This window comes from Mustela nivalis, assembly GCF_964662115.1.
Source record: "Mustela nivalis genome assembly, chromosome: 9".
In the NCBI taxonomy this organism is placed as follows: domain Eukaryota; kingdom Metazoa; phylum Chordata; class Mammalia; order Carnivora; family Mustelidae; genus Mustela; species Mustela nivalis.
The window spans coordinates 23,689,433-23,711,080 of record NC_139028.1 but is presented as its reverse complement, the minus strand read 5'-3'; the positions used below and the strand labels follow the sequence as shown (position 1 = coordinate 23,711,080).

The 21,648-nt window shown below is 56.4% G+C and overlaps 1 protein-coding gene across 4 annotated transcripts in view; it reads right to left on the bottom strand.

Moving 5' to 3' along the window:
- GRIK4 (glutamate ionotropic receptor kainate type subunit 4) overlaps positions 1–20,524 on the bottom strand; it is a 410,487-nt gene extending 389,963 nt beyond the window's left edge. For 2 of the 4 annotated variants that reach the window (XM_082683693.1, XM_082683692.1), the window contains exon 1: positions 20,328–20,524. The gene's annotated coding sequence lies outside the window, so the exon portion shown is untranslated. The remainder of the gene's footprint in view (positions 1–20,327) is intronic. The other 2 variants (XM_082683690.1, XM_082683689.1) reach the window with 1 other exon arrangement.
- Between the last annotated feature and the right edge of the window lie 1,124 nt (positions 20,525–21,648).

Here is a 21,648-nt window from a genome sequence, read left to right as displayed (position 1 = left end):
TGCCCCAAAGGTCAGGCTCCCTCCCAGCCTCACCTCTGGTCCCTGGCCCACCCTGCCCCCTCCAAGCAGGGTCTTACTTTCCTGACGGCTCTGAAATTCACCCAGAGTCCTGCCTCCTCCTTCTGGTCCCCGTTGAGGGGAAGCCCCTCCTGCCCTGCAGGCCCTTCCCCCTGGCTCTCTTCTGCTGTGTGCTGGAGCCAGCCCAGACCACCTCACGAGACCTCCCAATTCTGCCTTCAGTGATGTCATGCTGGTAGCTTAAAATGAATTCTGGTGTGGGTGTTCGCACCATGGCAAGAGTGTTCACACCATAGCAAGGGTGTTCACACCATAGCAAGGGTGTTCGCACCATGGCATTCAGTAAATACTATGCATCAGGGCTTCCTCCACACAAGCCCTTTGTCAAAGACTGACCAGCTCACCAGTGAAAGTAAACTCTCCTAGAATGAGCAACTGTCCCAGTTTGCCCAGGATCATCCCAGGTTTAGTCTGAGTCCCAGGAAGCCTCTGAGCCCTGAATGGGCAACTGATGGTTGGTCACCATCAGCTTTACTTCTGCTGATCTTCCTCAGTCAGTAAACTGTCGGGTTTCTCGGGCTGGCGAAGCCCTCCCTGAACCTCTGCCCTCGCCCTCACTTTTCCTGGTCTCTCCTCTCCTCCTGGCCAGGCTGCAGAGGCCACGGTCAAAAGTCCTTTCCTGTCCTGTCCAACACCGTTTCCCTCCTGGAATTTCCCCCTCCCCTTGACCCATCCAATCCTCGCCCAGGAAGGTTGCCAAGGACCCCTGAGCTGCCAAACCCCTAAACAGTGTTTGCTTTTGCCTTATCGTATGTACCTTTCTACAGCACTCCACACCGGGACCATTCCCCCATGTCTACCCTGCCTTCTGAGACACCCTTCTCTCCTGCTGGTTCTTCTACCTCTGTCTACTTCTTCTGGTTCCTTCCCTGACTCAGGCCCTCCAAGCAGACAGTCTTCAGAGCTCGTCACCAGCCCCCCTCTCTTCTATCATTAAATGTCTTTCATGATGGGCGGGGGGGAGGCCTGGGTGGCTCAATTGGTTGGGCAGCTGCCTTCGGCTCAGGTCATGATCCCAGGGTCCTGGGATTGAGTCCCGCATTGGTTTCCTTGCTTGGCGGGGAGCCTGCTTTTCCCTCTGCCTCCTTGCTACTCTGCCTGGTGTGCTTTCTCTCTCTGACAAATAAATAAATAAAATATATATATTTTTTTAAATGTCTTTCACGGGGAGTTCTTCCAAACCCATGTGTCCCCCATTGCCTCAGTTCCCAAATCTGCATCCCAGCCCTTGCCTCTGCCCTGAGCTCTGGGTGGGCATATTCAACTGTCCATTGGAGATCACCATGGTCGCTGCAAATTAGCTAGTCTACAACAGGGCTGAGTCCATCATCTTCTACGGCAATCCAATCCTTCCCTGTACACCAGGCCTTGGTGAATGACGCCCAGCTGCCCCAAAAGAAGAGTCTGAGACAACCAGAGCTGGTGCGGATGTGGAGAAAAGGGAGCCCTCGTGCACTACTGGTGGGTGTGCAAGCTGGTACAGCCGCTGTGGAAAGCACTATGGAGGGTCCTCAAAACCTTAAAAAGAGTACTAGTATATTGCAGTAATCCCACTTCTGGGAATTTATCCAAAGAAAATGAGAACACTACGCCAAGGGCCTATCTGCGCCCCCACGTTCACTGCCCCGTTATTTACAACAGCCAAGACATGGAAACAGTGCAAGTGTCCATCAACACGTGAATGGATACAGAAGATGTGCTATATATATACAACACAATATTATTCGGCTACGAGAAACAAGGAAATCCTGCCATTGGCAAAAACATGGATAAAGCTTGAAGGCATTACGCTAAGTGAAACAAGTCAGACAGAGGAACACAAATACCGTATGATCTCGCTTCTAGGTGAGATCTAAAAAAATAAAAATAAAACCCAAACCAAAAACCCAAACTCACAGAACAAGAGACCAGCTTGAGGTTCTCAGAGCTGGGGAGCAGAGGGGAGGGAGGATTGGAGGAAGGTAGTCGAAAGATACGAACTTCTAGTTATGGGACAATTTGGTCCTTGGGGGACCATGTACGAGGCGATGACCACAGTTAACACGGCTGTAGGACACAGAAAGCTGCTGAGAATGTTGGTCCTCAGTTCTCATCACAAGGAAACAAATTCTTTTGCTTTTTTTTTTTTTTTGTCTTTTCTTTTTATTGTATCTATGAGCTGATGGGTGGTAACTAAATTCATTAATCAATCATTCCACAATATCCATGCTGGACAGCAGGACGGCTTAAACTTCTACAGTGAGGTTTGTCAATTACGTCTCAGTAACACGGGGAAGAAGAAGCCACCCATCCTGGCCGGGGTAACTGTTAATGAGGAATTTCTGTAGCTAATGAGCCTTGCAGTTACATTGAGAGGGTATGAAGTACCACAAGGCTTTCTTTTTCACCCTGGGTAGTTTTCATATGCATCTTCTCTGTGTTGGGGGAAACAGTGTTATTAAATAATGTCAGTGATGGTGTATCAGCTTATGGTCCTCAGTGTGAAATCCAGGCCCTATACGAGCCTCCCAGTCAGTGGGCAGAAAGAACCAGCATGTCGTGCCATGCACATGTCTTCTCATGTTAGGAACACGGGCATGAGTCCTTTCCATGATCAACAAAGATATACTGCATTGATTTGGAAATTGGAACAGGTAATAATCTGGCTTTTGACAGGACTTTATTTGGATGAGATGTATTCATGTATTTTAGAAAAATAAATTTCTGTAAACTCTCGTTTAAAAAAAAAAATCTGAGAATCACCTGAACACCTGCCTTTCACCCAGCACCCCTCACCCATATACAATCGACCCCTAGGTGCCCTGTGTCCTCCACACCGCCCAAACACCCATCCGCCTGCCTTAGGCGGCACCAGCTTTTGCACAGGGTCACTGACACACTGTTACTGCTCTCTGTGCCTGCGCTCCGGGTCACATCCCCTTCTTCCTCCATCCTGCAGCAAGAGTGATTATTTCTAAAAACAAATCTGATCGAGCTATTATTCTGTTTAAAATTTCTTAGTGGTTCTCTGCAGCTTTTGGGATACAGTTCACACATTCCAGTGCACACACATAAGACCCTTCATAAGCTATACTGTGGGGATACCCCAAGGTCACTGACCCAACCCTTGGCACACCAATCCGGGGCCAGACAACCGCCGTGCAGCTGCAGGGTCTGAGAGAAGCAGCATCCCTGAATTCCCACCAAGGACACATGGGATCCAGGCTCTGCCACTGCAGAGATGAAAGACCCTATTGGCCCCTGCATGCAGGATTGCTATAGGTACAAACTAGATAATCTGAGGAAAACCCTTAGCCATGGCCCGATGTTTAGGAACTGCTCCACTGTAACTGTGATTAGCCCTTTGCCTTTTTTTTTGTTTTAAGATTTTATTAATTTATTTGACAGCAAGAGAGGGAACACAAGCAGCAGGAGCGGGAGAAGGAGAAGCAGGCTTCCCACCAAGCAGGGAGCCTGATGCAGGACTCGATCCCAGGACCCTGAGATCATGACCTGAGCGAAAGGCAGATGCTTAATGACTAAGCCATCCAGGCGTCCCTAGCCCCTTGCCTTATTCTTGGCCACCTCTGCCCCCAGCTCCTGCCCTGGCCCAGCCATCACACACTGTTCCCTCTGCCTAAGATGCCTCTGACCTTTTCTTTACCAGACATACTTGTTCTCTGAAATCAGCTCAAGCTGTACTACAGGTATTATTTCTCCTCTGCTGCCCACGTCTGATTTCCATGTCCTCTCTGTGCACCCCCGGCTCGGTGCCTTGGCCTCCACCTCAGCCCATCACGCTGCACAGTGTTATCCGTCCACTGCCCCAGCTTCACTACAAAATGCTGAACTCGGAAATGTGTTCCCTGAGAGCTGAACATAAGGCCTGGCATAAAGTGAATGCCTCCCCAAATAATGAATGAATGAATGAATGAATGAACGAATGAATCAGCAAAACCAGGACTCATCCCATAAGTCTCCAGACCTCCGAACATCTCAAAGCATTCGAATCCCGAAAGAAAGGCACCAGGCCAAGTCTGTCTTCACTGGGTCTCCAGATACTTGAGAAAACCCTAGTTGAGGGACAAGTCGTGTGGATCCACTTGGGAGGGACTGGTGGCCGCAGGGAGGCCAAGGCCAGTGCCAGAAAACAGAAGATGCTCATTATGAAGCCAGTGAAATGAGACCAAGGTTGGGGGTGCCGGGGAGGCGTCCACATTAGAGAAAGAGAAACGAGACCAAGCAAACCACTGAAGCAGTCGACTGAGACCGGGAAGGGAAGGACAGATTAAATCAAACCTCTGACAGGCAATCGATGCACATTCAATTAACAGTTACAATATTACTAATTTACACAAAATGTCTAAACAATACCCTTTCCCCCTCCGGGGAGATCTTGAGTCAATGCCTCCCAGGGGGTGGGATGCTCCCTGCAAACCCTGCAGGGCCACTGTGCCCGCGCCCGGGGCAGACCCCACTGGGACAGCCAGACCTTCATCCTGGGGTGAAGGGTGGGCCCGGGCAGGTGCACGGAGCTGGGACCAGGGGTTGGGGCAAGGATGTTCAGAGCACGTGGCCGGGTCACTTCTAGAACTGGAGAGGAACCACCAGAGATTCCAAGAGGGCAAAATCAGAATCAGGCAGGCATCTGAGCGGCCACAGACCCTGGCTCGGCCTTCAGAAGTCCTGCTCACTGCAGCCCAAGGCTCTTTGAAGGCAAAGCACCTGCCAGGTGCAATGAAGTCCATCTTCATGCTCAGGGCATCCAAAGACAGGGCACATCTCCCTTTCGGGGTACACAGGAGAAAAAAGAGAAAGCATCCACTCCACAGGGTCACCCCAAGGTCACTGATGCAACCCTCGGCATGACATCCTTGGGCCAGAACCTTGAGGGCGCAGAGCGCTGAAGGAACTGGGCAGAGCTCAATTCTAACTGTGACCTTGGGTAGGCCCCTCACTGCTTCGGGCCTCAGTTTCCCGCTCCAATAAAATGGGATCACACTGGTGCCCACCTCGAGGCTGGGTGAGACTTGGACAGCATGTGGGCAGAGCGCTCACTCCAGCGCACGGTGACGTTGGGTGTCTAAGCCCTACTTGGGACAGCACTACGGAACAGGTCCATGTGGGGGGCAAGAAGGTGAGGGGAGGAAAATGCCACGCCCCCTTTATTGCTCCTGACAGATAGGTACCGAAAGCTCTTGTAAGTACTACCTACACACACAGACCCCAGGTCCCCTCATATCTTCTAAGCCTTCCAAAAGCCCAAACTGCAAAGCAGTTTCTTGAGGAGCGTGTGAGCACTGTCTCCAAACACCAGATGGCCCATCATATCCCTTCTGCTTGCACAGCCTTGTTTTCCCTCTTGATCCCATGACGGGCCAGGCAGGCCTCGGCATTCCCATTTTATAGACCAGCGAACTAAGTCCCCAAAAAGTTAAATGATTTGCTTGAAGTCACACAGTAGCAAGTCTTCTCTTTCTTAAATTATACTTTTTTCCAGCCCATGATGCTCCTGAGACACAGGCAAGACCAGTGAATTACAGGGACAGGGGTGCTGCCTCCCGCAGAGGGGAGGGGGTCTGACCATCAGACTTCTCGTCACTCCAAAGTGCTACCCAGCTCTGAGTCCCCTCAACACCTGGGGTCCTCTGCCCCTTTTCCCACATCCTCAAACACCACAGAGCCTATGGTATGTCCCTTCGTTTGTCTGAGGAACTCCTTAGGTCTCTGCCCTGCTTGGCAGAGCTCAGCCTGCTCATCCAACTCAGGTTTTGGAGGTGGGGGCACCCCCTGGATCACGGGCACGGGACCCTGCAGGAAGTGCCTTTCCAAATTTCGGAGTTTAATATATATAAACGGCTCTTTGGGCGATAGGCACCCAGCCTGGAGATGCCGCCACCTTCGACAAAGGCTCTCCGACAGATGTGAATATGCCGATGAACAATGTCCCGGACAGGGCAGCGAGCGGAGAGCTGCCCCCAGCAATAGTCCTTCCCATGCACCCCCCCACCCCTCCCCGCAAGGAACTTGCTGGAGCTAAGTCCCCCGTCACTCTTCTCCATGAAATATCCTTCCCTGCTTCCTCTTCCCACAGACCATCGACCAATTCATTTGCTCACCATTATTTTTAAAACTCAAATTTTATTAGCAGTGGAGCATGAGTAATAAATACTAATACACTGTTTGCACTTGAATTAGCCCTGCATGTCCTGGGACCACAGGACTATTTGTCAAAGCCAGACGTCTCCCTCCCACCTGCATTTTGTGGTCGGACACAGGCCCTTCCAAGGTCATGGACTCCCAGGCGCCAAGTGAAAGCGGGGGGGGGGGGGGTGCTCTGAGGAATTGCACTTGGGGCTCCCTGATTCCTAAGCAGGGCACTTAGCTGCCTGGAAGGAAGGGCAGCTGTGGCAGGGCATGCTAGAAGACCTGGATCCTAGCTCTACGACCTACCAGTCTAGCGCCATGAAGCAAACATGTCAGCGTAATCACTCTGAACTTCTGTTTCCTCGTCTGTAAAATGGGTCAATAACACTCGCCTCCCAGAGTTGCTGGGAGTATTATTACATCGGCAAGCTGGCAAACATGCACACAGCGGGGGCGGTGGCCGTGAGGGGTATGAGGGAGGAAGGGTTCTCCTTACCAAGAACTGCACGATACCTGAAATTACCCGTACCTGGTTCCATGGATGAATAAATAAGGGCCAGCACCTTTCCTGATCCCTAGTCCCCACAGGGGTCTTAAACGCTTAGCATCCAGGCATGTTTGTGGAATACATGCACCTCTGTGCGCCGCTGTCAGGAACTCGGTGCAGAGCAAAAACCATGTGATCCCTGGTGCCCAGGCTGGGCTTTTGATGCCTGCCTCTAGCAGCTGCTCTGGGGCTCAGACTCAGCTGGAAGGAGTCCACAGACAAGGGCAACCCTTCCGATGTGGGCAGGCCCAGCAAGTGGGCTCCCGACAGAGCAGCTCCGGAACCTCTCATCTCTCTTTGGCACTCAGTGCCTCACCTCTTTCCACAAACATGCAGTGAGACCCTCCCGCGTGCGGGGCTTTGTGTTAGGGCCTGGATCCCAGAAGTGGCCCAAACAGCCCAATCCAATCCCTGGCTCTCCAGAGCTCAGGCCCCAGTCAGGGAGTCCAAGCCTTAAATGGGCAGTTACAACGTGGTGTGGGGAGCACTCCAAAGGGAAGGAGGGCTAGAGGCTTCAAAGCACCCAAACGGGCCTCATTCAGGCTGCAGGAGGCAGCAGGAAGGGCTGCCCAAAAGAGTCCATGTGCAGGAGCAAAGCAAGAGGAGGAGAGGTGGTAGAGGAAGGGGTTCCAAGCAGGGCAAACAGCATGTGCAAACATCCTGAGGTAGAGAGCCAAAGCTGCACTAGGGAGCTCGAGTCAGCCAGCTGGGCTCAATGGGCAACTGCTCAAAGAGGGAATCGCAAGGAGAGGCTCCAAGGAAAGGTCCTCATACTCTCTGTCCTCAGCCAGCCTCCAGTCAAAGTGGGTAATAGGAAAAGGTACTGGAAATAGACTGAAGACAAAATCAACCCTAAACAATCAAACTTTGATAATGTACTTACACCCTTCCCAGCATATATACATCCTTGCTGAGGACTGGGATATAATAGGAAGGGACTGAAGGGGTTAATCAGGGCAGGCCTCCCAGAGGAGGTGAGCAGGGTCCTTGGCTAAGAAGCCCTCCAGCACCAGGAATGAAGCCAGGGCCCTCTTTTTCCCCATCTGATTGGAAACCTTGGACAACAATAAGGCTTTGTCTGGTTTGCCAGTTGCATATAAACACGAACACAATGACACCTCTCTCCCCCTTGACAAGGCCACACGTCAGGGTGGCTTAGTCTGAGTTAGGCTGACTTGCTTCGCCAAGTAAGACAGGCAACAAAAGCGCCTGACTTCCCAGTGTCCTCTCAGCCCCCAGCCCAGGGGAAGATGCCAGCGTGCGCCTTGGCTCCTCCTGTCTTCTCCCAGGGAGCAGGGAGGTCTCCGAGAAGATGCAAACCCCCCAGCTGGCGGGGACAGTGTGGGAATTTGCATTATGCAGATCAGCTCCCCCCCCCCGCCCCCCCCCATGCTGGGAGAAATACTGGTTTTCCCTCTTTTACCTGGCAGGGATCTGCCCTGGAGGCTTTCATCATCTGCCCTCGCCCCAGCCTCCACAGGGCCCCATCCCCACCAGCCGGCAGTGCCCCTCGGAGACCCCTACAGCACCAGCAGCACTTGCGACTCTCTGGACACTGCCTCCCTTCCGGCTCCTGCTGCCCGTCCACTTCCATTCTAGAGGCATCTCCAGACTGGGACCAGCCGGGCAGCTGTGGCTGTTTTGCAACATTCCGGCACAAGCTACCTGGCATAGCAGAGTGGCCAAGACAACACTATCCAGGAAGCTCCCCGCCGCTTTCCACACCCCCACCCCACCGTAAGCAGATGGACCAGGGGGTCAGGGCAGCTCCGGAGGCCTCTGTACTCTGCCGACAAGGCCGGCTCTGCAGTCAGACCTGGCCTGGGCCTGCCTCTGCTGGGGGCTGGCTGTGTGACATTGGGCCATTTATGTCCCTCCTCTGAGTGTTGTCAAATGAGGCTGGTTATCAGGATTAAATGAGAAAATACACATGAATGACGAGCAACACTGCCTAAAATGTGTCCAGCAAACACCACCTGCTATTTCCATTAATGTCACTCTAGCTCTCCTCCGGGACATTCTGCCGAGTGACCAGACTCTAGCCATGAGAACCACTTTAAAAACTTTTAAAATTGACCATATGATATGTGTATAGAAAAGTGCACATGAGGGGGTTGGGAGGTCGGGGTACCAGGTGGTGGGTATTATAGAGGGCACGGATTGCACGGAGCACTGGGTGTGGTGAAAAAATAATGAATACTGTTATTCATTAATAAATAAATTAATAAAAAATAAAATAAATTAATTAATAAAAAATAAAATAGATATATTTACTAATCTTAAATATTTAAACACATGAATAAAGTCAAACTGAAAAATGAAAAAAAAAAAAGAAAAAAAAGAAAAGTGCACATGCATCGCACACGAAGAGCCCAAGGAACTTTCCATTCGCTGGGTTCACAGATCCAGACATGAAGCGTTCCCAGTGGTCCCCAGGCCAGGGCCCCCTGCCGCCCCCTTCCGAGGGAAGCTACTAGCCTGATTTCCATCACCAAAGATTACCTTGCCTGTTCCTGAATCTTATATAAATAAAGTCAGACAGGATCTAATGAAAGCACTTTCTGGGGCCACGTGAGTGGCTCTGCTGGTTATGCGTCTGCCTTTGGCTCAGGTCATGATTCCGGGGTCCTGGGATGGAGCCCTACATTGGGCTCCCTGCTCAGTGGGAGAGTCTGCTTCTCCTGCTTCTCCCTCTGCCGTTGCCCCCAGGCTTCAGCTCTCTTGCACTCCCTATCTCAAATAAATAAAAAAGATCTTAAAAAAAAAAAAAAAAAAAGGAAGCAACTTATGATTTAAGATGGGCTTCTATTAGATGTGACTGATTCGCTCCTCCCCCAGCCGGGGGGGGGGGGGGGCGGTGCCTCTGCCCGGCCCTCCTCCATACCCTGTTTGGAGTCACGACTCCCAGAGAGCAGGGCCTACTTCTGTGGATCATTCCACACCCTGCCCAGGCAGGAAGGGGCTGGCTAGAAGCTGGGGAGGGCCCCAGCCAAAGGTGGGGCGAGCAGGGAAGCAGGGCACTGGGCCCCCTGGCTTGATAAGAAGCCCCTTGCAAGTCAGAGAGACACGAGACCGAACAAACCAGGGGTCAGGGAAATCCCGACTCTGCAAGCTGTGTGACTTTGGGTGAGCTGCCTCCCCTCTCTGAGTAATTTCCCCATCTGTAACATGAGATGGTCGGCCAAAATCTCACTTGGCAAATTCATCCTGCCCAGTGCCCACAGCACACACAGAGCGAACTGGGCCCCGTCCCAGGAGCCCACACTCAGCCGCAGACCCCTCTCAGCTCAGTCCTGTGGCACCGCCGCCCATCAGCAGAAATGGGCACAGGAGGGGGTGTGTGTGGGGACGACTCAGTGGCCTCGGATGACCATGGCCAGCAGCTGGTGACCAGAGTCCCTGAGGCTGTGCTTCCACGTGGCTCATGATCAGGGCCCGGGATCCAGGGCATGAAATATCAAACAAGACCTCCTCTCATCCCCTAGATCCTGGGCCCCTTTTCATGGTCTCCACACAAAGGCAGCCTCTTCCTGCATTCCCCACACCCCTCCCTGCACACCGCCCTCCCGCCCCGCTGACTCTACTTGCAAGTACCTGAATTCCAGAGTGCACAGGGGCCCAGGTCACACTGGGTGTCTGGAGGTCCCTGCTCCCATGGCCCCTCCCCCCGACTCACAGGAGCCACAGCACCCCCACTCTGATCTCATGCCAGGGCCCCTCACCTGTGGGTACCACCCCTGCTCTCACTAAGACAGCCCCGTCCAGTCCCCCCACCCCCCGGCCCTTCATGCAGGGCTCAGCTGGGTTTGAGGACAGTGTGAAGTGTGTACCTAGGGTCAAGGTCCAGGCAGAACCCAGGCTGCTTTTCGTACTTGTTCTGCCTCATGACAGGTCACGCTAACCGCCTGCCCCCCCACCCCCCGGTCTGAGGAGAAAATGTCTTTTGAGATCCACACAACTAACCAACTCTTCGGCCGCCCACATCTGTGAGTTAAAGCAGCCCATCCCTGCTTTCCAGAGCTAGGGCTCAGCACAGCGGAGGGCTCCCCCATCCACAGCCTCGGCCAACAAGGAGCTCACAGACGCAGCCATCCACGCCGCAAAATGTTTATTGAGCAGCTACTATGTACTGGGGCTGTCCTAGTCATTGAGAATGCAAAGCTGAGAAGCGGACAGCCCTTGAGCCAGTGCAGCAGAGACAGATGTGATGACCTCTGCTGACCTCCCCGCAGCATCAGTGTGGCCTGACCCTCCCCTAGGTGAGTAGCTCCAGTGCCTCCCCTGCTCGGGGCTGGAGGCTGAACAGAGACACCTACTGGCTCCTCGGAGAAGCACAGGCCACGGAGGAGAAGACACAGAGAGGGTTTGGGCAGTTACTACTAGGTCAGAGGGAACAAATAACCCCTGGGCAGGGCTTACTGACACAAGACAACGGACACAGAGCAGCAGCCCTTCCTGGCCTGGGAACATGCGACAGAGGTTGGTTCTGTCCCAGCATGTCAGGCCCCAGCATCCCCCTCACCCCAGGACTAACCCCCTCCCCAAAGAGGAGCAGAGGGGCAGAGAGAGCAGCCAGCCGGTACTGAGGGACATGCGCTCTCTCAGCTGACTCTCTGCTGCCTACAGAGCCCATGGCCTTGTTACTTCCAATCCGCACCCCACCTTGCCGACCACATGTTCCAGCCTATTTACTTTGGACTCTGGCAGGACTCTCCCTTTTCAAAGGCGAACGGGATGGTGCTATTTTAGCTCAAATAAATGGGGAGCTTTCTCCATCTAGTTGCCCACTCTGTACTCCTAGATTTGGGTCACCTGAACTTTCTGGCCCTCACGGGGGGCGGGGGGTAGCTGCAGCATCATCTAGCCTCAGAGGACCTCAGAGGAGCCCAAAGGAGCAGGCAGTCACCTTAGGCCTTAAGCCCTCCACCCCCAGGACCCAAGACCCAGTGTAGCCTCTGGCAGATTCCGGATCTGTGCGGGCATAGTGTAAGGGCCCAGCCATGGGGTGCGCCCACCCAGTGCCAGCCCGTGGCTGCGCCTGGAACCCCAGAGGTGCTCCGGAAACGTGTCCTATGATGGATGTGTGGCAGCTGCCCGCACAGCCCTGTGGCCAAGGATCAGGCAACTACCTGTCCATGAGTCCTAGCCTCAGACCTCTCTGAGCTCCGCCCCCCATCATCTTCCCAGCCAGGGATTTGGTGTGGGGGAGGGAGTCTTGGACAGAAACCCAGCGAGGAAGAGCCTGGATGCTGGCTTTGCTTCTGCTCATGAGGTGTCTTCACAGCCCGAGGACTGAACAGGAAGGGGGGCAGGAGTGCCTTATGGGGTTCCCAGGAGAGGTGCAGAATGAGGACCCATGGGAAGGAGATTTGGCTTGGGAATAAGGTAAAAATCTTCTGGTATTTTTTGAAGAAAATCGCTAGCATTTCCTGAGCCCCTTCTGTATGCCTGACAGCGGGCTGGGTGTTCTCACATCTCCCCTCATTCACGGCTGCCTTGGGAGTGGTCAAGGACATGGCCCGGGAAGCCAAATTTCCGTCCTGGCTCTACCATGTTCTAGTGTGTCAACTTGAGAAAGCTACACAACCTCTCTGGGTCTCGGTTCACTCTTGGGGTTGGTTGTCGGTAGATCAACTTAATACATGTAAAGCATCTAGAATGTAATTGGTGCTCAATAAAGTCAGCTTTCAGAAGATGGGGAGGAAGAGGAGGAAGGGGAGAGGTGACAGCTGGGGCTGGATAACTAGCCAGTGGGTATTCTGTGTGTAGACGAGAGGAGAGTGTCAGGTAGGACGCTGAATGAATGCGTTCAAGTTCGGTCCAGGGATAAGACTGGTTTTTAATGCCCTCCCTGGATTTCAGTTTTCCCAGCAATAAAATAGGCATCATCATTTCTGGACAAACGTTGCTTTATTGTGTGGAATATTCTCCACCTTGGGAAGAGCAGGAGCGCCCAGGGACCACTGCCTCCACTATTTGCAAGAACCACGGGTGAGCTTCAGAAGGCACCTTCAGAAGAGCCCCTGGCAGGGGGCAGGGTTCCTGGATCCCAATCTAAGCCTTCAATAGAGAAACACTGGTTTTCAGCTAGTTATGGAAATTCTGGGAGTCTGAGGTGATCATACCTAGCAGCTCTGTCCACCTCTGAGAGCGATCCTTGGGGCAAGGGCGAAATCATCAAGAATATTGTAAGCGCTGAATATGGGATACCCACCAGGAAGTGGCATTAGCGGCTTCAGCATAAGGGCTGATCGTCTGATGGAAACTCGGGAGCAGCAAACAGCTGGTGAGAAACTGCAGAGCCACCCTCAGGAAAGGACTCCAGGGGGTCCCTTCTGGCCCTCCCTACGTCCACTCCAGTCTTCTCTAGCTCGGAAAAAGTCTCTGCTGCCTCCAGAAAGACATCCCCGAATTCCTATCCCATCACCAACCTTGCTGGGGACATTCTGTCGTGATTGTATGAACACAACGAGGCCAAGGAAGATGCTGGAAAGATGAAAAAGCACCACTGTGACAGGAGTGTCCCAACAGATTTCTTCCAGAGCTACCCCGTCATGCCTCTGAGAGTCCAAGACCCCAGCGAGACCCCCCAACTGATGATGCAGGCAGCCTCGCACGCCAGCCGGCTGGACCCCGGTACACTGGAAGGAATGGTCCAGGCAGGGCAGGACTGCTGCAACCTCAAGGAGCCACGTGTCCCCCGAGTGCCACCAATCCTCAAACTTTTCATGTCATGAGAGAGTCTCATCCGCGGTTCCTGTCTGCCTCATTCCAGCTTCCACCCCGGCTCTCGTCTGGATGGCCTCTGTGGGGGAAGAGACTGGCCCATGATTCAGGGCCCGCGCAGGAGCTCTGAGGAGGGAAGCCTTTCCCTGATTCCCCAGTAGTACCAGTGACCGCTCTCTCGGGAGGTCAAAGAAATCAGGTCAAGGAAAGACAAGCCAGAGAGTGTGTGGAAGGTCTGTGCATCCCCCATGCCTGGCCTCCCTGCCTATGAGATGAGGAACAGGACAGTGAGGGCGCCAGCTGGCTCAGCTGGTAGAACACCCAACTCTTGATCTCAGGGTCGTGAGTTTGAGCCCTGTGCTGGGGAGAGAGTTTACTTAATAACAAGAAAATATATATATTTTTTAAATTGGACCGCCTGGGTACAAATTCCAACTCTGCTTCTTACCAGCTATGGGACTTTAGGCTAATGAATCATCTCCCCGAATCTCAGCCTCCCTGCCTGTGAAATGGGTATAACAGAAGGCTAAGTAGAACCTAAACTAATCATAGTACCATAAACCGTATCCCAAAGCTTAAAGTTAGTAAGGGGATAAGCGAAGTTACTATATAGAAAGTACTTTGTGTCGTGTTTGGTATAGGAGAGGCATCTGAAAAATACTCGCCATTATCATGACCATAGGAATTGTTGCTGTCAACTAATCTGTCCACTTAACAAATATTTACTGTATTTACCTACAATGTGAGCTTATCCCCAGACACAAACACACAGGCCATTTCGTTGACCATGAGGGGCTCCTGGTCTAAGCGCCTTAGAGAACTAAGGTGTTCCCGGTCAGTACCAACCCGAATTTGTTCGGATGCCAAGATAGGACCACGTGGGTTACAGACGTCTCTCTTTGCCTGTCCTCTCGCTCCTGCGTGGAGGGCCACAAAGCCCCCCAGGAGGGATACAGGCCAGGGAGCCTGGAGCCCCGGGCTGACACCCCAGCTCTGCCACTGCCCACCTTGCAACTTGGACCAAGTGACTTAACCACACCGAGGCCCACAGGGCCGCACCCAGTTCCCACGGTCTCACCAGCCTCGCCAGGGACAGCATTCCGCAGCTGCGGATGAGCCGAACGGGGCTAGGAGAGACTCTGTGAAGATGAAAACGTAATCGTACTTGTAACAGCGACAACTGTGACCATTCGTGGGTGCTCAGTCACCTGCTGAGGGTTCCTTTGGCCACTATTATGGTCCTTAGCTCACAGCCGGACAGCTGCAGGAGCCGGGACTTGAATCCTGCACAATCTGAGCCAGCTGTGGCCGACCACGACCCCACACAGCCTCTGGGGGAGGGACAGGGGTGTCGCACCCCGGCCACCCAGAAAGACAGACAGCAGCCCCCAAAAGGGGACAGCCGAACTACACTCCTGAAACCCAGTCTCCCTACCCAGGAGCCTCCGGGCTGGATGGAAGCAACTGCCCTAGCCGCCCCGCAGCGTGGAGCCGTCCTCCGCTCTTCTTAAAATTTTCTTTTTTATTAAGTGCACCTTGTAGCCAGGCTCTCACTTACACATCTTAACCTCCTCTGGGCTATTGATTTCTCATTCTATTAAATCCTCTTCTTTAACTCCGGCCCTTAAACTCTAATTCTAAACATATGTTTACTCCACAGTCCCTCTCCCAGGCCGCCGCTGTGGTGCCCTGTCGTGGGGGTCGTGCCCGCCCCCCGCACCCCCTCCCTTTGCCAGGGAGCCTGCCCGAGACTCTGTCCCTGAGATGGAGTGTGTCATATGTCTGAGATGACAGAGGTCACAAAGAATAAACTGAGGCAGCAAGAAGTAGCCTGGATTCTGACGGCGGGGGGAGCCCCAAGACACCCCATTCCCGGACGCCGGAGGTCCCCCGCAGTCTTCCAGTCCCCTCCTCACCCACCATGTTCCACCAGGAATGTCAGTAACAAACATTTGGGGCCACTTTAATAAGACAAATATTTATTTAGCACCTGCCCAGGGCATGGCACTGGGGACACCCCTGTGAACGTGTCTGGAGGGAAGCTCAGCCCAGGGGGCCCCTGGAGGCAACAGACAGGGAGCAACTTCTAGCAGGAGTCCACGGGCCACCCAGGCTCCCTCCCCAAATGCTCCCGGGCCCACACCTGCCTCCCAGCACTTCTGGGAACACACTCCTCGGCTTTCCCTCAGGCCTGCTTCCCCTTCTGGCTTCCCCGTTTCTGAAGTGGCATTACCATCCTGGGGAGCCTCCAGGGCTCCAAATCTCTAAGTTCTCGGCGACACTTTCTGCTGCCTCGTCTGCTATTTCCAATCTGTCCTCACGTTCTGCTGTTCCTTGGAAATGCCACTCAAATGCACCCCTCCCCTGCTGCCAGTGCCCCCAGCCCTCAAGCCCTCTCTGGGCCCTCACTTATCGGCCTGCCCAGGAGTCTCCACACCCCCCAAGCCCCAGGCAGCCAGTGAACCTCTTCTCTTTGGCTTTCAAGGTCCTCTTGAATTGTTAGCTCTACCCTATGCCTGCCACCCTGATTTCCCGAAGACAGGACCCCTCAGTCCGTCCCCACCCATCACCCACCCCTCAGGCCACCCCTGTCCCCCCCCCACTCCGCCTGGGCAGCCCTCCTCACGGGCTAAGTCCTTCCCCGTCCTCACTGACCTCCAGCCCCATCAGACCGCCAGCGTCCACGGCAGCCTGAGCACATCCACGCACCCCTCCTAGTCCCATCCAGGGGGCATCCTCCTGTGCTGCCCCCCAAATCCTTAACCTGCTTCGCTAAGCCCTGCCTCACTGAGGACCCCCCAAAGACCCAAACGCTGCTTATGTAAATGACTGAGGTGTTGAGTTGTTCCAAGAAAACCTGTATCAGATCTTTCCATAAGGAGGCTTCTCCCTCCCATTTTTAAGCCCACGTATGAGGGAAGGAAGGGGGGGTTCTGGAGTGCTCCCCGGACCATGGCGGGGCTCAGAAGGGCTCCCCGTAGGCCCCCTTTCCTCATCCGTAAACATGGAGCTGGGGTGACTGTGCAATGAGCGGCGTGTGCGGTGCTAAACCGATTCCCTCCTTCCTTCCCACGATTTACCTTGGCCTGCTACCGTGGCATAAATTGCTTTTTTGTGTTGGGTTTGTTCAGTGTAAGGCATACCCTATTTTATGTAACCAAATGTTATCATCAAGCAACAACTATTTCTTCCACTCCCTCTATAAGCACGGGTGCGGAAAACCGGGGCACGGAAGGACAAACTTCAGGCACCAGGCAAAGGCCTTAAGGGACCTGCCTTCTGGGCAGGGAGACCAACAGATCACCCCAAGGAGGCAGGGTGACAGGAGCCCTCCATGTGGCCTTCCCATTGACAGATCACGTGCCCACACAAACAGAGCCATGCTGACAACTAGCCTCTCGGGCAGGGGAGATGGTTCCCATTTTACAGGTGAGACAAATGAGGCTGAGAGAGGTTAAGCAGTTTGTTCAAAGTCACCCAGAGAGTGACAAGAAGACAGGAAGCCAGATCTGCCCGTCCCTTAGTCTGGGGCGAGGGCAGGTGGGGCAGAGAGGGGATCAGGTCCAGAGGCCTAAAGCATGGCCACAGGAGGAGGCCCGTAAACTCCAGCTACCCCCACGAACAGAGTCCAGGAGCTGCGGGTGTGGGGGGGAGACAGCCCTGAGGCTCCTGAGACCTGGTCACGACGCATTACAAATGCCATCTTTCTGGGAAAGCAGGTGTGGCAGCAGGGTGCCTGGACATAGAGCCCGCAGGCCACCCACGTTGGAGCCTGTGTCCCCATCACCCAGGGGCTGAGTCCAGCATGGGGCAGTAGCAGTACTAAAGGAAAGGTCAGGCCAGGTAGCAAAAGCGCTGGAAAGAACTGAACACCAAAGGGATAAGGAGTGGGGTGGGGGAGACAGAGGAGGAAGACAGAGCCTAGGGGTCTGCGGTTTCCAGACCAGTGTCTGGAATAACCTGGAACTCTCTGTGGGAGGCAGTTAAGAGGAAGCATGGGGCTGGCGGGACATCCTCCTCCCTCATGCCCCCCCCCACACCCCCGCCATGTGCAGAAGCCCCCAGTCTAGGGCTGAGAATGCAGAGCCAAGAATTAGCCAGATTCAAGACCTTGGTGGGGAAGGCAGTGGGGACCACCAGCCAGCCCCCGCGGGGAGGGGAAAGTGTGGCGCTGACCCTAGAGAAGGTGAAGGTGAAATGAAGCTCGGGACAGGGAGAGGGAGGGCCGAGCAGCAGAGACCTTCTCCAGCAACAAGTAGCAAGACCCGAGCACTGGGCTGGGAGTCCGGAGGCCTCCTGTGTGGCCGCAGAGCCTTGGGCAGGTCACCTAAGCTCTCTGGATCTCAGAACCTGGGGGAACCAGTGATCCCTCCTTAGAGGGCGACAGTGCAGATGAGATGCTTGTAGGGCCCTCGTAGAGATCAGATGAAGTAATTCTCCTAAAAAGCATTTGGAAAACTGCGGCGCTCATCACACACATAAGGGATTCGTACTCTGCAGAAGTAGCGGCAGAGGCTTTCTTCCCACACACTCCCTGCCACGGCCCACCCCCCACCCGCCGCACAGCACCCGCCCCTGCCACCCCACTCCTCTGCTTTTCCAGCAGTGTCTCCCCTCGCCCAGGACAGGTCCTCCTTCTTCCCATCAGGTCTGGCTCAGACCCACTCTCCAGGAGCCCCCCCCCCCGCATCCCCTCATGACGGCCCCCACTTCTCTCCCACTCCTCCAAAGTTCCTCTCCATCCTCGGGGAAAACCAAACTGGAAAGCCAGACCGGGACACAGACCCAGGCTCTGGGAAGAACTTTTGGTGCTGATGAAAATGTCAGCCAATGATCAAGACGCCTGGGGGAGGGAGGGGGGAGAGGGAAATAAACAAAGAAAAACCAGAATGTCCTCCCCGGCGCCCCTCCACTCACTACCCCGCCTTCCCCACCAGGCACTGCCAAGACCTCCAGGGACCAGCCTTGCCTCTGGTCTCAGGTGGCAGGCCCAGAGGAGGGCTAGGGGATAGAGCCAGCCAGGCGGGCAGGAGGCTGGTGGGCAAGCCCGGGCCACAGCTCCCCACGGAAGTCTCGCTCCGCAAGAAATGAACAAAATACGGAAAATTAAACAAACCCAGACACTGTAATGTGTGCATATTAGATTAACTCTCCAAAGGGTCGCGACCTTGAGGAACACATCCAGCCAGTGAGGAAAATAATAAACCTGATTAATGATGAGGCATGGGCTGCAGCTTCAGCAAATACAACCGGCCTGACGATGCCCAGTGGAGTTCCTGGGGCTTCCTTCCCAGGCTGGGGGTGGATGGGGGGCGCGGAACCCAGCTGACCGCCCCAGGCCCCTCGCGCCAGATCACAGGAGCACAGACACTCGGGGGACAAAGCTCTCTCGGATGTCCACTGCCAACCCAGACAGCCTCTGTCATAGGGGATGCCAGCCGTTGGCAGGTGCTCCTGGAAGTGTCACTGTCACCCAGGTGACCCACCGGGAGCTTAAGTGAAGGTAGCTCTCTGCTCCTAGCAGGGCTCCGCACTCCGGGCCAGCCCCCAGGACCATTTTGTCTGGTATTGGAGGGGCCCCGGCCTTGCCCAGAGCTCCCCTCTTCTTTCCAGACAACCCAGGCCCTTGGGAGACATGCCCAGGAGAGCCACTGGAGGGAGGCAGGGAGGTGGCACCTCCTGGCATCACCAGACAACAGCACCAGGAGGAAGATGGCAGCGTAAAGTAGAGATGCCAAAAGCTGTGCAACCAAAGGTCCAGCGGGGGAGAAGCTCGGGCTGCAGCGCCCCACCACTGCCAGGCAGGCCGGCTGGCCAGAGGGCCCCGGCCCAGCCCCCCACCGCCGCCGCCCCCGCCCACTGGCCAACTCTCCCCGGGCTCCGGCTCCTCCTCTCTCACTTTCTTCAGCTCCAGGGAGCCAGGGAAAGAGACACAGGTGCTCTCAGTGCCTTGAAACCCCTGTCCCAGCTGTCGCAAGCCGGCCCTCCACCCAGGCCAGGTCTGAGCAGCTCACCGCTCTGCCAGTCCTCACCGGAGAGAATCTCAATCAGCTCCCCTCCCCCCCCCTCCTCCTCAGCCCCCTCCCCCATCACACGCCCAAATGCAGGTCTCCAGAGTTTCTCCCTCACTTCCCACTCGGGTGAACTAGGGTGAGGTGGGTGGGAGCCTCATGAGTCCAGGGAAAGAGGGTCATTTCTGATAGGACGCCGGTCCCCCGAAGCGAGCCCGGCGTGGAGGGTGGGGGTGTGGTGGTGGCCGGAGTCCAGCGCAGGGGCAGGGGGCAGCGGAGGCAGATGGCAGCGAGCAAAGAGGGAGGGGGGCCTCGTGGGCTCCGGGGCTGCGCCGGGATGGGGCAGAGCAGCCGGGGCCGGGCGGGAAGCAGGGGTGACGGCGGCTGGGGGAGCGCACCGGCGGCGGGCAGGGGCCGGCATCCCTGCAGGGGGCAGAGGCAGGGCGGGGAGTTGCACAGGGGAAGGGGAGGACCAGCGCGGGAGGATCGCGAGCCCGGGGAAGGGCTGCGGAGGGAGAGAGACGGGGATGGAGACTGGAGGAACTACGGGAGCGGAGCGATGGGGTCCAGAGCCCGGGAGACGCAGGGATCCGAGGGCAGGGGACCGGCGGGCTGAAGGCGGGAGAAGGGAGGCAGGGCGCCGGGGAGGCGGTGGGGGCGGGGGGCAGGGAAGGGTGCGGGGCAGCGGCCCCGGGGGAGCGGAGAGGCAGAGACGTCAGAAGTCGGGGGGACGGGCGCGGGAGGGGGTGCGCGCGGGGCCCGCGCGGCCGGGACGCGAGGGGCGCCGGGGGCAGCCCAAGAGGCGGGCTGGGGGGCGCCGCGGCGGGCCCTGCCCTTACCTGGGCGGCTCCGCACGCCGGGGGCTGAGCTGGGGCCGGGCCGCCGGGCTGTTGTTTTCCGGTTCTCCCTGCTTCCGCAGCAGCCGCGGCGGCCCCAGCGCGATCCGCCGGCAGCTGAAGGCAGTCTGTGTCCGGCTGCGAGCGAGCGGGGAGCGGGCAGCGCGGGAGGAGCGCGGCCGAGGCACGGGGCGCCGCCCGGCGGCCAGCGCTGGAACTGCGGCGGCCCGCGCACGCCGGCCGGGGGGGCGCCCCTTCGGGGCCGGGTGGCGGGCAGTCCGCACACCCCGGGCGCCGGCTGGGGGGCCTCGTCCGGCGCGCCCCAGAGCCGAGGCGCAGGAGGAGCGGGCCGGCAGCGGGGCCGGGCGGCCGGAGGCAAACTTGACGCCGCCCGGGGGGGCCGGGGCCGAGGCCGAGCGGGAGGCCGGGGCCGGGGCGCGAGGGGCGCGCGGAGCTGGACGGCCGCGGGACGAGAGGCGGGCGCTGCGGTGTAGTGCCCTGGAGGCGGGTGGGGGGGAGGCGCCCGGGCACGGCCCGCACCGCCCGGCGCGAGGGGGCATTCGGTCCCGGCCCCCGGAGTTACAGCCCGGCCAGCTTCGGCGGGCAAAGGGCGCCCCCTTGTGGGGCTTGGGGGAACCGCGCGGGGGACGAGCGTGCGGGGTTGCCAGAGACTGCGGCCGGGCGAAGACCGGGAGCTGGAGACTCCGTGCGGGGACCGGAAAGCGAATTGTCCAGAAAGCCAGAGAGACCCCGCGCCTGGGTTCCAGGGCGCTGTTTGACGAGTACAAACATCTTGGGAGGAACTATCTCCTCGTATAACGGATGAGGACCCCAAGGCTAAGAGAGGAGCACAGTCCAGCCCAGAGCCCAGGGCCCCAAGTGAGCGAGGTAGCGAGAGGCAGGACCGGGAGGGCAACCAAGCCGTCTGACACGCAGTGGGTGCTCTGTTTGCTACAGCGCAGCTGCGCCCAGGAGGAGGCTGGGGACGGAGGTCCAAGGCCCTGTGAGGTCCGCAAACATCGGTCCCTCTTTTCTACCACACACGTTGGTCTTGGCTGACAACCGAACCGATCACAGAGCCCTCCTGCCCGCGGGGCTGCAGCCCCCACATCCACAGCCTGATGGGACCCTCGGTGAACAGTTTGTTCTCAGCCTTGGCGGTTGGGTCTCAGGCTTGAAGGGACAGAACACTGGTTGGCATGGCACTCCCCACGGAGGGTTGGCCGCCGGCCCTTGCCACCTCCCTGCCACCCAGACTGCAGGCAGCAGTGTGGCTCACAACTTCCCATCCCCCACCTCCCCACGCTGGCTGGGATCATGCTCC